Source organism: Culex quinquefasciatus, chromosome 2 (assembly GCF_015732765.1).
Source record: "Culex quinquefasciatus strain JHB chromosome 2, VPISU_Cqui_1.0_pri_paternal, whole genome shotgun sequence".
Taxonomy (NCBI): domain Eukaryota; kingdom Metazoa; phylum Arthropoda; class Insecta; order Diptera; family Culicidae; genus Culex; species Culex quinquefasciatus.
The window spans coordinates 37270337-37285086 of NC_051862.1; the positions used below are offsets into that span (position 1 = coordinate 37270337).

The window sequence follows — 14750 nt, forward strand, 5'->3', positions numbered from 1 at the left end:
TTTAAAGATTTAAAGTCAGAAGTCAGATGACAGGAGTCAGCAGTCAGTAAACAGCATGAGTTAAGAATCAAGAATAAAGAGTCTAAAGACTAGATTCAAGAGTCAGGAGCCAGAAGTCAGGAGTCAGGAGTCAGGAGTCAGGAGTCAGGAGTCAGGAGTCAGGAGTCAGCAGTCAGGAGTCAGGAGTCAGGAGTCAGGAGTCAGGAGTCAAGAATTACGAGTCAAAAGACTAGAATTGATCGTCAAAAGACTAGAATTGAGATTCTGGAGTAAGAAGTTAGAAATAAAAAGTCAGGTACAGTCTTCAGAAGTCAGACGTCAAGAGTCAAGAGTCAAGAGTCAAGAGTCAAGAGTCAAGAGTCAAGAGTCAAGAGTCAAGAGTCAAGAGTCAGAATTGAGAAGTTAGAAGTCAGAAATCAGAAGTCAGCAGTCAGAAGTCAGAAGTCAGAAGTCAAGAGTCAGTATTCAAAAGTCAGAAGTCAGAAGTCAAGAGTCAGTAGTCAAAAGTATAAAGTTAGAAGTCAGAAGTCAGTAATCAGAGTCAGTTTCAGAAGATGATTTTTTAAAATTTTGTTTCAACAAATTTCACTCTAAAAACCCACCGTGCCCACCTCGTAACGATAGAGTAATAACAATAATACACGCCATGAATTCGTCTAATGTGATCAAATAAACCACAGACGCAGCGCGAGTACGGGAGACGTCGACGACGGAACCGTTTTGTACTCATGGCTTGATGGATGTGAGTTGGGAGCAAGCGGAAACAAGTTTGGGCTGTACCAACTTGAAGCTTCCTCTCAACTCAGCTGGGATGAAGGTCGTCGATGAGCTGGAGGAACCTTTGGAGTGAAGTGGTTATTACAGATCTGCTGCTAGTTCTTTCAACGAGCGGCTTAAAAAATCCGGAGAACAATGGAATTAAGCGGGTTTTCAAGAAGGAGGTTTATGGAGAATGTTTTCTCTAAACATCGTTTTACGGCGATCCAATAAAGATGGGCTGTCTATGGGTTGCGGAGCAGTGAAGATGGTCGAGCAAGTGGGCTCCACTTCAACGGGGTTTTTTTTGTTGGAAATAGCTCGTGGTTGAGCTTTTACAAAAGTAGGACAAGTGATTTAGTTGAAGAGTTTATTAGCTGTTCAGGTGTTCAAAACTGAACTCAACACAAAAAATAATCAAACAGATAAACATCAAATTATCGTTGATTGAAAACCGTTCATCACAGTTGTCACGTATCTTCGCTTGAACCAATGAATACCATGGCGTCGAAAAATATATCTTCTAATCAGAAGTAATCACCACATCCATCGAAAGGTGCCAGACTCTTCCAAACTAGACCTTCAATATCTTAGAATCGACGAAACGTGACATGTGAGCAGTTCCAAACCAGACTCTCCTTTGGCTTTTATCTTACTATCCAGCTTCAAGGATTTCCGCAGAAAAAACAGACCTCCTTGCCAAATTTGGAGAAAGAACTCCAGACCGAGCCAGACACCTTCTGGCTGGTTGCGGAAGATTACACACCTCTCTCTTCTGCCTCGCAAGAACAACCTGAAACCAGCAATCTTGAGGCAATCTTTTTCCTTGGCCCCCGAAATTGGTAGTGCCTTTGATCTCGTTTGATTACTGCCATTAGGACGAATTATCTTAACAAGGATCAAATTGAGTGTTTGCAGCATGATCGAGGTTGAGAAGACTGCATTTTTTTTCGACTGCAGTCTTTGTTTTGCAGATAATTGTTTCGAGGAATTTGCGACTTTGTACCAGCTGACGCAACTCTCAACTCAAAATTGAAATCCCTCTAAATTACAAATTACCTCATTTGCAACCATAAAAAAGTGACGACGGTCAAACATTTCAGCGCATTTATGACCCTGGGGCGTTAATTTATGACATCGCAAACCAAAAGTGTGCGCGCATTTTGTTGCAGCAGCGCAGATGACACATAAAAGCGCTCGTGAGCGCTAATTGAAACAAAATTAGAAGTGACAGTCGGAACGACCTGAAGAGTGTTGGTTGGGAGTAAACAAACGGTTCGGGGTGTATTCTTTTCGGGAATGGTGCATAAAATCGAGAATGCATTAGTCCGAAATGCCATCAAAGGTTTTGAGTGATGGACAAGTCTTGGTGGAGGGGGGGACTCTTGAACAAATAAACACCAAAGAGTTGAAATGTTTACGAAGCTGACGTCGGGCGATGAACTGGTGCATCGAAAAAGTGGTCGACGACGATGGAAAACTTTAAGAATACATTTTGGGCAATATTTGAATCAAACTTTCGAGATAGACCATGAGCAATGTTCTTTGTCATATTGGTCATGTTTGTGACATAACCACTTACAGAGTTTAGCGTTGCCTTTTATTTGTCAAATAGTCACAGTTTTCAAATCAATTCAACCAACCAATGCAGAGAAAAAATGCATTCAGATTAAACACTACTAAATATTCAACGTTTAAGCTTCTGCCAACAATCAGAACTCGCCGGAAAAAGCTCAAACGCTGAAAGCTGCTCCCTTCCTGACTCTCTCAAACTAGGTATTCCCGGTTGCTGCTCCAGATATAGTTTAATAAAATTATAATATATGTGCAAGTCGTGATACATAAATTTTTGCACAGTTAGGACGCGGCGCGGCACACGACGATGACTCGGGCCGTGTGCCTGGCACGGACTGTCGATAATTCCGTATGCACATCGGGGATACACCAGGGCAGGCATAAAAAATAAATGGGAACACTGCCCCGAAACTATACGACACACACGTCCGGATCGCCTCCTGGAACTCCACTCCGCCGGTTCTTGCTGCAGGAGATTCTAATGTGAGTTCAGGGAGGGTGATTTGGCAATTTGTTGAAAAGCCTTGGACAAATTTTGATTGATTATCACAAAAACATTATTTAAATAATTTAACAAAACACAGATTCAGAAACTTCTGGAAAATCTTGATCAATAAATGACATATTACCCCCATAAAGAATGACAAAGCGACTGGGTCTGCTAATAAATGTATGCATGAGGAGCCTAACATTGAACATTCACGGATTTTTTCTCCCCTCTGTTGGTGAGTTCTACCTGTGACCATTCTCCTACTCCACACATAAAGAACAACCCTTGTCACCCAGTTTTTTCGAGCTCACCCCCCAAAAAACATTGAGCTTTAGGGAGATTTTCCCACTAAAATATTATTTGTTCAGGGGTGATTTCAACAGATTTTCTTCTAAGGTTTTTCCTACCAAATGTTATTGTTTACTTGCTTGCAAAGAGAAAGAAGTGTGATTAAGTCTTCCATGTGATTATGAATCTTGTTTGGTGATTTTATTTAAGTTGGAGGTCTGCCACCCTAATGAATGTAAACAATTCCGATATCGAAGTTTGATTTGAATAAAAAGAACAAAAAAGCAATTCTACAAGACTTAAGACAACGATTATTTTTTACATTTTTGATTTGGATGAAAAGGTATATCTTTTTTTATGACCAAAGGATACATTTTGCATGATTAGTTCATTCATACAAGTCTCCATACAATTTTTGCAGCTGTACATACAAAAATGGTACGCGAATATTCGAAAATCTGTGACTTTTGAACGAATTTTCTGATCGATGTGGTGTCTTCAGCAAAGTTGTAGGTATTGATGAGTACTATTTAGAAAAAAATAAGTACGCGGAAAAAATGCCAAATTTTAAATAACTTTTTTTACAAAAATCAATTTCTCAAATTTCAGAAAATTTCAAATGGAATTGATTAAGAAATTGAAGATTGAAAATTTGAAATGTAAGTCTTATTTGCAAAATTTTCGGAATAATCAACTTTGAAACTGGACCATAAGTTGCTCTATAGCACAGCATTAGAAAATCTGGAAATATTTGGAAAACTTCAATTTTCTCGTTTCGTTTTCTTTAAATGGCTGTATATTAGTAACCAGCCCCTAAAGGTCCAATCTCTATTGTCATTTATTTTATTGGGAATTTTCTAAACTTTTTTTCAGGAATGGATAATCATGGACACCATTTAAAAAAAAAATGAAAAACGGGATTTTTTCACTAAAAAAAATACTATAAAACGGTGCACTTTACCAAAAAATCTGTAAAAACTTTTCGATTGCAAATTTGACAAGCAAAAAAAATTATTTGACCTAAATTTTTATTTTTTCCAAAAACAATTTTTTACTAAAAATCATAATCAAGCGGCATTTTTTGTCCATACTTTCTCTATGACTCAAAAGTTGATGTTTTTGTTCCCTGAAACACATTAAAAATCTATATTCTGTATTTTTGTAAATTAAATTTTTGGTGAAAGGTGTTAATTTAAAAAAATGTTTGTTTTATGAAAAGCGCCAAATCGGTATAACTTTGTATGATGATTTGCGATTTTGTGACAATATCAAATTATTAAATGAATATTTTTAAGAATGTAACATTTTGCTTAGTCAATTCAACCCTTACTTAAACAAACATTATCAATATCTATAATATCATCATTCAAAAAACAGAAAATTTAAGAATACTTTGCTTGAATTTTAATAACATAATTACATTTGATATAACAGAAAAGGAAATTTTTCAAAGGTTTTTGAAATATTTTGAAATTTAAAATATATTCCCGGGTAGTATAAAATTGATGAAAAATTGTATCAAAATAATTATTCACTAAAAATCCTTCTAGAAAATTTGATTTCCGTTCGTTTTCTTTAATTGGCTGTATTTTAGTAACCAGCCCATAGAAGTCCAATCTCAATTGTCTTTTATTTTATTGGAAATTTTCTTCTTCAGAGCATTGACATTTTTTATGAATACCTGATTTTGAATTTCAATAGTTAAAATATAGTTTCGGTTATGAAGCAATAATGACCGATTCTTCGGCTCCTTTTCAAAAAAAATTCAAGTATTTTTCAGCGTTTTGGCTGTAGCGGCAAAATAAAAGAAGAAACCCCCCAATGTTATTACATATTTGGAAAGATAATTGATTTTCCTACAAAGAAATATCATGCAGAATGAACCATAAAGTACCTGTGCTTCCCCTGAAATAAAAATGTAGCGTGACGGGACAACATCGTAAAACTGGACTTTTAAAAGGCACACTACAAAAATCGCTACAGTTTTGCCAGTTTGATTTTTAAAAACTTTTGCTCTTCTACACATTATCACAAATTAAAAAACGAATCTTTTGCTCCTTGAACTGAAAGAATTGGATGAAATTTGAGTTTTTGCCAGGCATTTCTTTTCGTGACGGGACAACGAAAGGAGCAGATTTATGAAAAAAAACTCCTCTCCCGTACAATGGCTTGCAGACCACTTTTGGTCAATGTTCTTGGCTTTTAAGGTAAGAAAACCCATTTAAAGCACATTGCAATTATTGCATCATAATAAAAATGATTTTTTTTCAAATGAAAAATCATATTGAAAATTGAAAAATGTGACATTTTGGTGTAGCTTCGCTAAGTATCGGTCTAATATTTTTCAAAGATGATGAAATTCTTCGAAGCTTAATTGAAATAAATTATGAAATTCAGATTTTTTAAAAGGAGCAAAGAGAGCCTCAAAAATGTCTGGTTACATCAAAGTTTTTTTTCAAGATTTCATTCAAATCTCAAATGGATTTGCATTTATTATCGAGAAATAAAATTGTTTATTCTATATCATTTGTAGTTCCTTCAGGTTTTCCAACACTCTATCTTCCGCAAAAATAACTTGGGGAAATCGTGATACATGTTTTAAAGCTATCAATTCTACTAAAATAAGTTAACAAATTAGGATTTTTTCTGAAAGTTAAAGGCCTTTGATAACATCTTTGATTTTCATTACAAATCAGTCACTTTTGTTTTTTCTTTAATTATTTTTCGCATTTTTTGTTAGAATTTGCTAATTTTAGTATAAAGCTAGGATGGGTCTCATAGAAGAATTCAAACTATATACCTAATCCAATACCAATACCAATCCAATATATGATTCTGGACAAAAAAAAAAACATGAATTTATTGATATCTTGCTAATTTTTGATAGTAGAATAACTGTAAAGAAGAATAAGCATTCAGCGACACTTTTGCTTGCGAAATATTGAAAATCAGGCTTGACATAATAACTTCATATATTTTTTGTACAAAAAGCATTAAAGATTAGACTGCATGTTTCGGAGATTCAGTCACAAAAAGAAAAATAGGAAAAAAATGTTTTTTTTTTTGGAAATGGAGCGTGGAATGTCAGTTTTTTTTGTTTTTGATTGCTGCCCGGTAGTGAAATTATAAGAGAGTGTATTTAGAATCAAAATATAATTTTGCTGATACCGCTTATTTCCGCCTAAACATAGATGCTAACACGACAAGGATCCTTAATCTATATTCAGACTTCCATTTCGCTTAGCATTGTTGATTTGATTGTACAGTCCAGACTCGATTATCCGAAGGCATCGAAAAACTTCACTTTACTTCTTCACTTCACAAAACAAATTGTTATTGTATAAGTTTTGATTGTTGAGCTTAACCACACAAATTTGACTAAAATGGATGTGTAGAAATCGAATTTGATGTTTAAAGTAAGAAAATAAAAAATAGTTGTTTTTGTTGGAGTCCCATACAAACATTCAGTTAATCGAACTTGTACTGGACTGTGGACTATGTATCCAATCAAAAGCATAAGCTATGTTATTTTAACAGCTTCGCCAATAAATACTCAATTTATTTCAGCCAAACGAATCTTGAGTATTGAATCTTTTTTCTCTCCAAAGAAGTATCGTAACTTTGCAATTAAGTACCCGTAAATTTTGTCTCAGCTTCCAATCCTTACACGAGTGCCATCTTTCGAACCACTATAAATCTTCCAACAGGTTCCCGAGCCTCGTTAGGATAGTGCCTTCCCACCCCCAGCAGTACGTGTAGCTGTGTCGGTGTGTTAAACCCAAACCACCAAGATTAATAGCTGCAATGATAACGGAGGGCCCCAGACAAGTAACGTTCTGCGCAGGTAATCTCCCAGTGATAAGAAGCATCATTAAGGCCCGTATAATCGTCGCAATAAAAATATTTGCCAAACCCGTGTGAAGTCCTCTACACTCTTACGGCGAACTTTTGCACCCAGGAAACTACAGCCATATTTTGCTGCAGGTTTCTTTTCTTGCTTTTTTTTCGAGCAAGGATAAGAGCGCACCGTAAATCGTTGTAAAGTACCTTAAGGAGGAGTCTCTCTCTCGTTTGAAGTTTTTGTGGGAGCCTTCCCCCGAAAAACCGTTAAGGACGTTCTACCTTCTTAATTTTAATTGTCGAAATATATTTCTTTTTAATGCTGCCCTGCGAGAACCGTTTTATTTCCGTCGACTCCTCGGGTCGGTCTGATACCAAATGGATGGTGTTTCTTTTTTCTTTTTCGAGGGGAGCTTCGTAACAAAAAAAAGCCTTCAAAGGAAAAGCCCCTCTTCGACGAAAAAGTAAAAAAGGTATCTTATCTGAACAGGTTGTAACGAAATGTTGCCGCCCATAGCTCAAAGATACCACGACACACGACACGGTCCATATGGAGCTGGCTTTTCCTGGAAAAACACCTTGATCTTCTTATCTGGATTGGGGAGCTTTTCGTCACTGCTTGAGGGGTGAAAAAAAAGTGTCGAAAGAGGATTTGCTCTTGCTGAAGGTGAGATTTTTTTGCCACTATATTTAATCTTTGTTCTTGATTTGGGATCTAAATCGAGAGATGTATTTAAAATATTGCAGCGAATTTATGAAAAAAAACGCTACTTAATCCGCGCTTTGACTTTGTATTTTAAATTTAACCCGTAGAATCGGTGCGTTTTGGTTTTTGCTACGACGTTGTACACTTTGCCCGTCCCGTATGACCATCAGACGCAGCAGCAGAAGCAGATCTTTCGAACTCTTCGGAGTTGCCTCACTCCCCGCCTCTCGTCCCACCCGTGATGAGTCGGTGCCTTTCAGGAACTAGTGCTTGTCGCTTCGGTGTATGGAAAACTCTATGTCCACATCTCAAAACTTTACGTAGCCTACGCCATTCCGGTTATGTCTGTGACATAACTACTTTGACTTTTTTTTAATCGATTAGGTGTCTTCAGCATATTAGCGCATCATGATAAGGATAATTTATGAAATGAAAATTACACGTAAGATTTTTTTTAAATGCGGCATGGGCCATTTTATTTTATTGATGTTTATGTCTCTTAACTCTGACTGATGTCGATGGGGGAGGGTTTGGCTTCAAAATTTGAATTAAAAAAAGATATCTAAAACTCAACACCAGAAAATTTCACAAAAAAAAAACGAAATATTTCAAATTCAGGAAATTGCATTTTGAATTGTTTTCTGTCGATTAGACTTCTATTTTCATTTTTTTTTATTTTTTATCTTGATTTTTGAGGCTTCCTGATTTTTGGGCCTATTTTGAAAATATGACTTAACCTATTTTTTCACTAAAGGTGAACATTATCCATAATCCATAAACTTTTTTTTTTTTTAAAAAAAACCCAAATTTTAAATCGACAAAAAAAAACAATATTTTTTTTCGATGAAGTGTTGCTGAAAATTGAGAGTGAATTTCAGGTTTAAATAAGTATATTTCTAGATTAAATTTACAAAAAGTCTGCATAGGAAATCTATGACTCATAGGTTGTTTTGAAAATTTACTCTAGATTTTTGCATGTTATAAAGGTTAGTTTTAAAAAATTCAATTGACTCAAAGGGGAATGATGTATAAATCATGTTGTGAGACTTAATGTTTATTTATTTATTGAATAATTTTTATATTAATTGTTTTTTTGAATCTTTTTTTGCCAAAGATAAGCCCTTTTATAAATTTTGAATTTTGGAAACGCAGATAATCGCAGCATTGGACATTCATAAAATATTTGAATACTAGCCCAAACATGCTAAATATCTTTATCAATGTAAAAGCATTTAAGATAGTTTTTGGTTGATAAGACTTCTAGTTTTAATTAAAATTTTGTTTTTCAAGAAAAAAAAATTGCCGCTGATTTTTCGGGCAAATTTTAAAAGGAGGGAAATGACACAAACTTTGAATAACATTTGCATCGGCCAAATTTAAAATTAGGTTCTGCATATATTTATTTTAGTTTTTAACAGTTCATAAAAAAAGAAGTTGAACCATAGATTTTTTTAAAAGAAATCATCAATATTTAGCATTTTTTTTACAGTTAAATTAATTAATCATTTTCTGAAACTTGAGAATTTTCATGATTTTTTTTTGATATTTTACATTCATTTCTATTTATAATTAACTTTTTAAATAATTTATCTATTCATCTATTGATTTTACAGAGCCATAATAAAATAACCAAATACCACTCAAATTTTACCTCCCAATATCAAACCTTTAAAAATTTACACAATTTTTAAGTGTGCTAAATAGGTTTGCGTAATAAGAGTCCTGCAAATTAGGCCTGCCAGGCCTAATCTCTTCAAAGTTTTAACATACATTCAAAACGTTCATTCTGGATGATCAATCCAAGTTTCCATTCAGCGCCCCATAACTGTCACTTACCAAATAACAGTAAACATTTCTCGCAACCCATTTCTTCTCGTTCCTCCTCAACTCCTCCAACACACTCCGCTCATCTCACAAATCTTATTAAAAATCAATTACAGCAAAGCACTTTCTTCACCTCCCCTTTGACCCGCCCCCGAGAAGACCAGCACCCCCCGGAAACCAAATCCAATCCGTTCAATATCTGCGCGCCGTTCGGCCGCACCATTCTGTCATTATTTAGGATGACATTTACGACCACATTCCGGGACACCACACCAGCGTCACCACAAAGCTGTCGACGCCGCAAGTTCTGGTGCGGTGTCCGGGGCCAAAATTTATGCGATTGTTTATCAAAAGGTTACGGCCCCCACTTGGCATAATGTCCACGGTTCTCGTCTGTCTCTCTGGGCGGAATGTTAATTTGATTGAAAACAATTGCCACACTGTTTTTGGGGCGTCGGGCAGAGATTTGGCTGCGCCAAAGTGGCCACTTGTAAGTTTGGCGGGGTCAGATTTTCGGGGGTTTCGATTGCGGACTCCAAGAAGTGTTGCTAGAAGCTTTTGTTCATTGGTAAGTAAGACCTGTCACTTCTGTCAATTGTCAACTGTCAATCAGGGAGTTGTTGAAACAACCATTAGTTTAGGCTTATCGTCAATCTGCGGATAGGGTTATCGGTTTGGAATCGACTCAACGCTTCTCAGAACCCGTTTGGCTTCAGACAACCAACACGTGGTCGATTAGGAGCGTTGAAAGAGTCTGTCTGCGGAGGTCGAGGAGTCCACTTTCTCCACCTCTCCTTACCGCCTAAAAGCCGACAACCGACAGACAGTTCAACCGATAAAGACGACGACGAGGACGTGGTTCTGAAAAAATTATTTATGTTTTTCGATTCCTTCTGATGCTCTCGTGTTCCAGCAGCAGCATATGCTCTGTTGCTTCCGAGCTGCGACGTGTGGTACACGAAACCATTCATCACCCAAAGGCCAAGAGCTGGGCTCAAAGTGTCTCTGGAGTTCTTTCTCTCTGGGACTCCATGACGGAGACGCTGCTCTAGAGATTAGGCTGGGTCGAAAAATAACTAAACTCAAAATTGTCAAAATTGTCAAAATTGTCAAAATTGTCAAAATTGTCAAAATTGTCAAAATTGTCAAAATTGTCAAAATTGTCAAAATTGTCAAAATTGTCAAAATTGTCAAAATTGTCAAAATGGTCAAAATTGTCAAAATTGTCAAAATTGTCAAAATTGTCAAAATTGTCAAAATTGTCAAAATTGTCAAAATTGTCAAAATTGTCAAAATTGTCAAAATTGTCAAAATTGTCAAAATTGTCAAAAATGTCAAAAATGTCAAAATTGTCAAAATTGTCAAAATTGTCAAAATTGTCAAAATTGTCAAAATTGTCAAAATTGTCAAAATTGTCAAAATTGTCAAAATTGTCAAAATTGTCAAAATTGACAAAATTGTTAAAATTGTTAAAATTGTCACAATTGTCAAAATTGTCAAAATTGTCAAAATTGTCAAAATTGTCAAAATTGTCAAAATTGTCAAAATTGTCAAAATTGTCAAAATTGTCAAAATTGTCAAAATTGTCAAAATTGTCAAAATTGTCAAAATTGTCAAAATTGTCAAAATTGTCAAAATTGTCAAAATTGTCAAAATTGTCAAAATTGTCAAAATTGTCAAAATTGTCAAAATTGTCAAAATTGTCAAAATTGTCAAAATTGTCAAAATGGTCAAAATTGTCAAAATTGTCAAAATTGTCAAAATGGTCAAAATTGTCAAAATTGTCAAAATTGTCAAAATTGTCAAAATTGTCAAAATTGTCAAAATTGTCAAAATTGTCAAAATTGTCAAAATTGTCAAAATTGTCAAAATTGTCAAAATTGTCAAAATTGTCAAAATTGTCAAAATTGTCAAACTTGTCAAAATTGTCAAACTTGTCAAAATTGTCAAAATTGTCAAAATTGTCAAAATTGTCAAAATTGTCAAAATTGTCAAAATTGTCAAAATTGTCAAAATTGTCAAAATTGTCAAAATTGTCAAAATTGTCAAAATTGTCAAAATTGTCAAAATTGTCAAAATTGTCAAAATTGTCAAAATTGTCAAAATTGTCAAAATTGTCAAAATTGTCAAAATTGTCAAAATTGTCAAAATTGTCAAAATTGTCAAAATTGTCAAAATTGTCAAAATTGTCAAAATTGTCAAAATTGTCAAAATTGTCAAAAATGGCAAAATTGTCAAAATTGTCAAAATTGTCAAAATTGTCAAAATTGTCAAAATTGTCAAAATTGTCAAAATTGTCAAAATTGTCAAAATTGTCAAAATTGTCAAAATTGTCAAAATTGTCAAAATTGTCACTCAACTCAACTCAACCCAACTCAACTCAACTCAACTCAACTCAACTCAACTCAACTCAACTCAACTCAACTCAACTCAACTCAACTCAACTCAACTCAACTCAACTCAACTCAACTCAACTCAACTCAACTCAACTCAACTCAACTCAACTCAACTCAACTCAACTCAACTCAACTCAACTCAACTCAACTCAACTCAACTCAACTCAACTCAACTCAACTCAACTCAACTCAACTCAACTCAACTCAACTCAACTCAACTCAACTCAACTCAACTCAACTCAACTCAACTCAACTCAACTCAACTCAACTCAACTCAACTCAACTCAACTCAACTCAACTCAACTCAACTCAACTCAACTCAACTCAACTCAACTCAACTCAACTCAACTCAACTCAACTCAACTCAACTCAACTCAACTCAACTCAACTCAACTCAACTCAACTCAACTCAACTCAACTCAACTCAACTCAACTCAACTCAACTCAACTCAACTCAACTCAACTCAACTCAACTCAACTCAACTCAACTCAACTCAACTCAACTCAACTCAACTCAACTCAACTCAACTCAACTCAACTCAACTCAACTCAACTCAACTCAACTCAACTCAACTCAACTCAACTCAACTCAACTCAACTCAACTCAACTCAACTCAACTCAACTCAACTCAACTCAACTCAACTCAACTCAACTCAACTCAACTCAACTCAACTCAACTCAACTCAACTCAACTCAACTCAACTCAACTCAACTCAACTCAACTCAACTCAACTCAACTCAACTCAACTCAACTCAACTCAACTCAACTCAACTCAACTCAACTCAACTCAACTCAACTCAACTCAACTCAACTCAACTCAACTCAACTCAACTCAACTCAACTCAACTCAACTCAACCAACTCAACTCAACTCAACTCAACTCAACTCAACTCAACTCAACTCAACTCAACTCAACTCAACTCAACTCAACTCAACTCAACTCAACTCAACTCAACTCAACTCAACTCAACTCAACTCAACTCAACTCAACTCAACTCAACAACTCAACTCAACTCAACTCAACTCAACTCAACTCAACTCAACTCAACTCAACTCAACTCAACTCAACTCAACTCAACTCAACTCAACTCAACTCAACTCAACTCAACTCAACTCAACTCAACTCAACTCAACTCAACTCAACTCAACTCAACTCAACTCAACTCAACTCAACTCAACTCAACTCAACTCAACTCAACTCAACTCAACTCAACTCAACTCAACTCAACTCAACTCAACTCAACTCAACTCAACTCAACTCAACTCAACTCAACTCAACTCAACTCAACTCAACTCAACTCAACTCAACTCAACTCAACTCAACTCAACTCAACTCAACTCAACTCAACTCAACTCAACTCATATTTGAACCAGCCTACTCCATAATGCATATTTAAAAGTGACTCGCTTTCAAAGTGCTCCTTTTTCCATTGCTCTGCCTGAAAATAGCTTTCCGACCTTCTTCTTTCACCGCTGACGTTGTCGTCTCTTCAAAACTCGAAAACTTGGAAGAGATGAGCGGGGCATATGTTAAATGTTTTATGGGTTCACAACAACAACAAAAACTTCCATCACAGTCGTGGTCGAAACTGGGGTTTTGTCTTCGGGGGACCGTGTGATCTATTGACGCCAGTTGGTGACCTTTTCTGCCTCAAACCTGAGAAGACGGATGGTTCGTCGATGCGACACGATGCATTTTTTAGGACGGAAAAAGGAAAATTGATATTCGGTAGTAAAAAAAACTCTCTTCAAAGTGCTCGTCTTTTTTTGTTTGAAAATTAAGACTTTTCGAAATGACCAATCATCGCTTCATGCGATGCGAGTTTCATGAGCTTCCTAGAAGAGGAGGACGTACTAAATTTGAATTCATTACCGTTAAACAAATTTTCTGACGGACGGGGTCGTAAAGTTGGCGACTTCTGAAGAGGCGATGATGATGATGATGGCGGGGCGTTACCAGTGTCGTGACCTGCTCTCAGTCAGATCATCCGAGTATTACCTGAAAATGAAAGCAGAGAATTTATGTTGTTAGAAAACTCTTAACTTCCTTTTAATTCCTCTCCGCAGTACTAAAGTGTTCCATTTTCCGACCCACTTGGCCGAAATCGCATTCCGGCACATCCCTCCTCCCCCCACAAATAGATCCTTTCATTAAAATCCTAGAAATCTACTGGAAGGAATTTTTATCTCGTCCCAAGCACTTTCCCAAATTGCCAGAGAGACTTAAAAGTCAATCTCGAATGTATGACGACGACGGTTGGTTTAGCCGCATCTCCTCCCCCTGAAGAGATGGTGTCGAATCAAATTAAGAATTTAGTCTGTTTATATTGGCTTGGGAAGAGAGAAAGTGAAACATCCTCCGGAATTCAAGGGGGCCGGAAAAGGAAGTGGAATTAGATTGAAACAACCAAGCCCCCCAAATTTCAAGATTCTTTGGCGAGGATTCAAATCGAGCGCGCGACATCAGCAGCGTGTTGTTTTATTATTGCAGCGAGGGGGGATTGAAGTCGCCTTTTTGGGGATGGCAAACAAGGAAAAACAAAAACAATTGCTAGGAAAAGCGTTTTGGGATTACGCCTGATAAGGAGGACACCGCGCCCGGGGGTGTTTTGATTGGATTAAAAAATGGAGTGTAATTTATCTGCGTAAGAGGATCTCTTGGGATGAAAAGAGGGGAATTGGAAAGATTTTTAAACATAGCAAAAAAAATGGCATTTTCAATAAATGAACCAAGCGATTATTTTATTTTTGCAAAATAAATGTAATTAATCCAGGAAATTGAAATGAAATGCGGGGGAAATCCAAAAAAAATAAATAAAATTCAAATCTATTTTGAAATTATTTTTCGATAGGGTAATCAAATCATCATATTT

At 35.9% G+C, this 14750-nt stretch overlaps 1 protein-coding gene across 3 annotated transcripts in view; it reads right to left on the reverse strand.

Annotated features, from left to right (window-relative positions):
* The window catches only part of LOC6041652 (protein sax-3), a 418150-nt gene that overhangs the window by 333831 nt on the left and 69569 nt on the right, over positions 1–14750 (reverse strand). Inside the window, exon 1 of one of the 3 annotated variants that reach the window (XM_038251333.1) lies at positions 13751–13871. The exons of the other annotated variants lie outside the window; for them this stretch is intronic. The gene's annotated coding sequence lies outside the window, so the exon portion shown is untranslated. Of the gene's footprint in view, positions 1–13750; positions 13872–14750 lie in introns of those variants that run through there. 3 annotated transcript variants of the gene reach the window in all.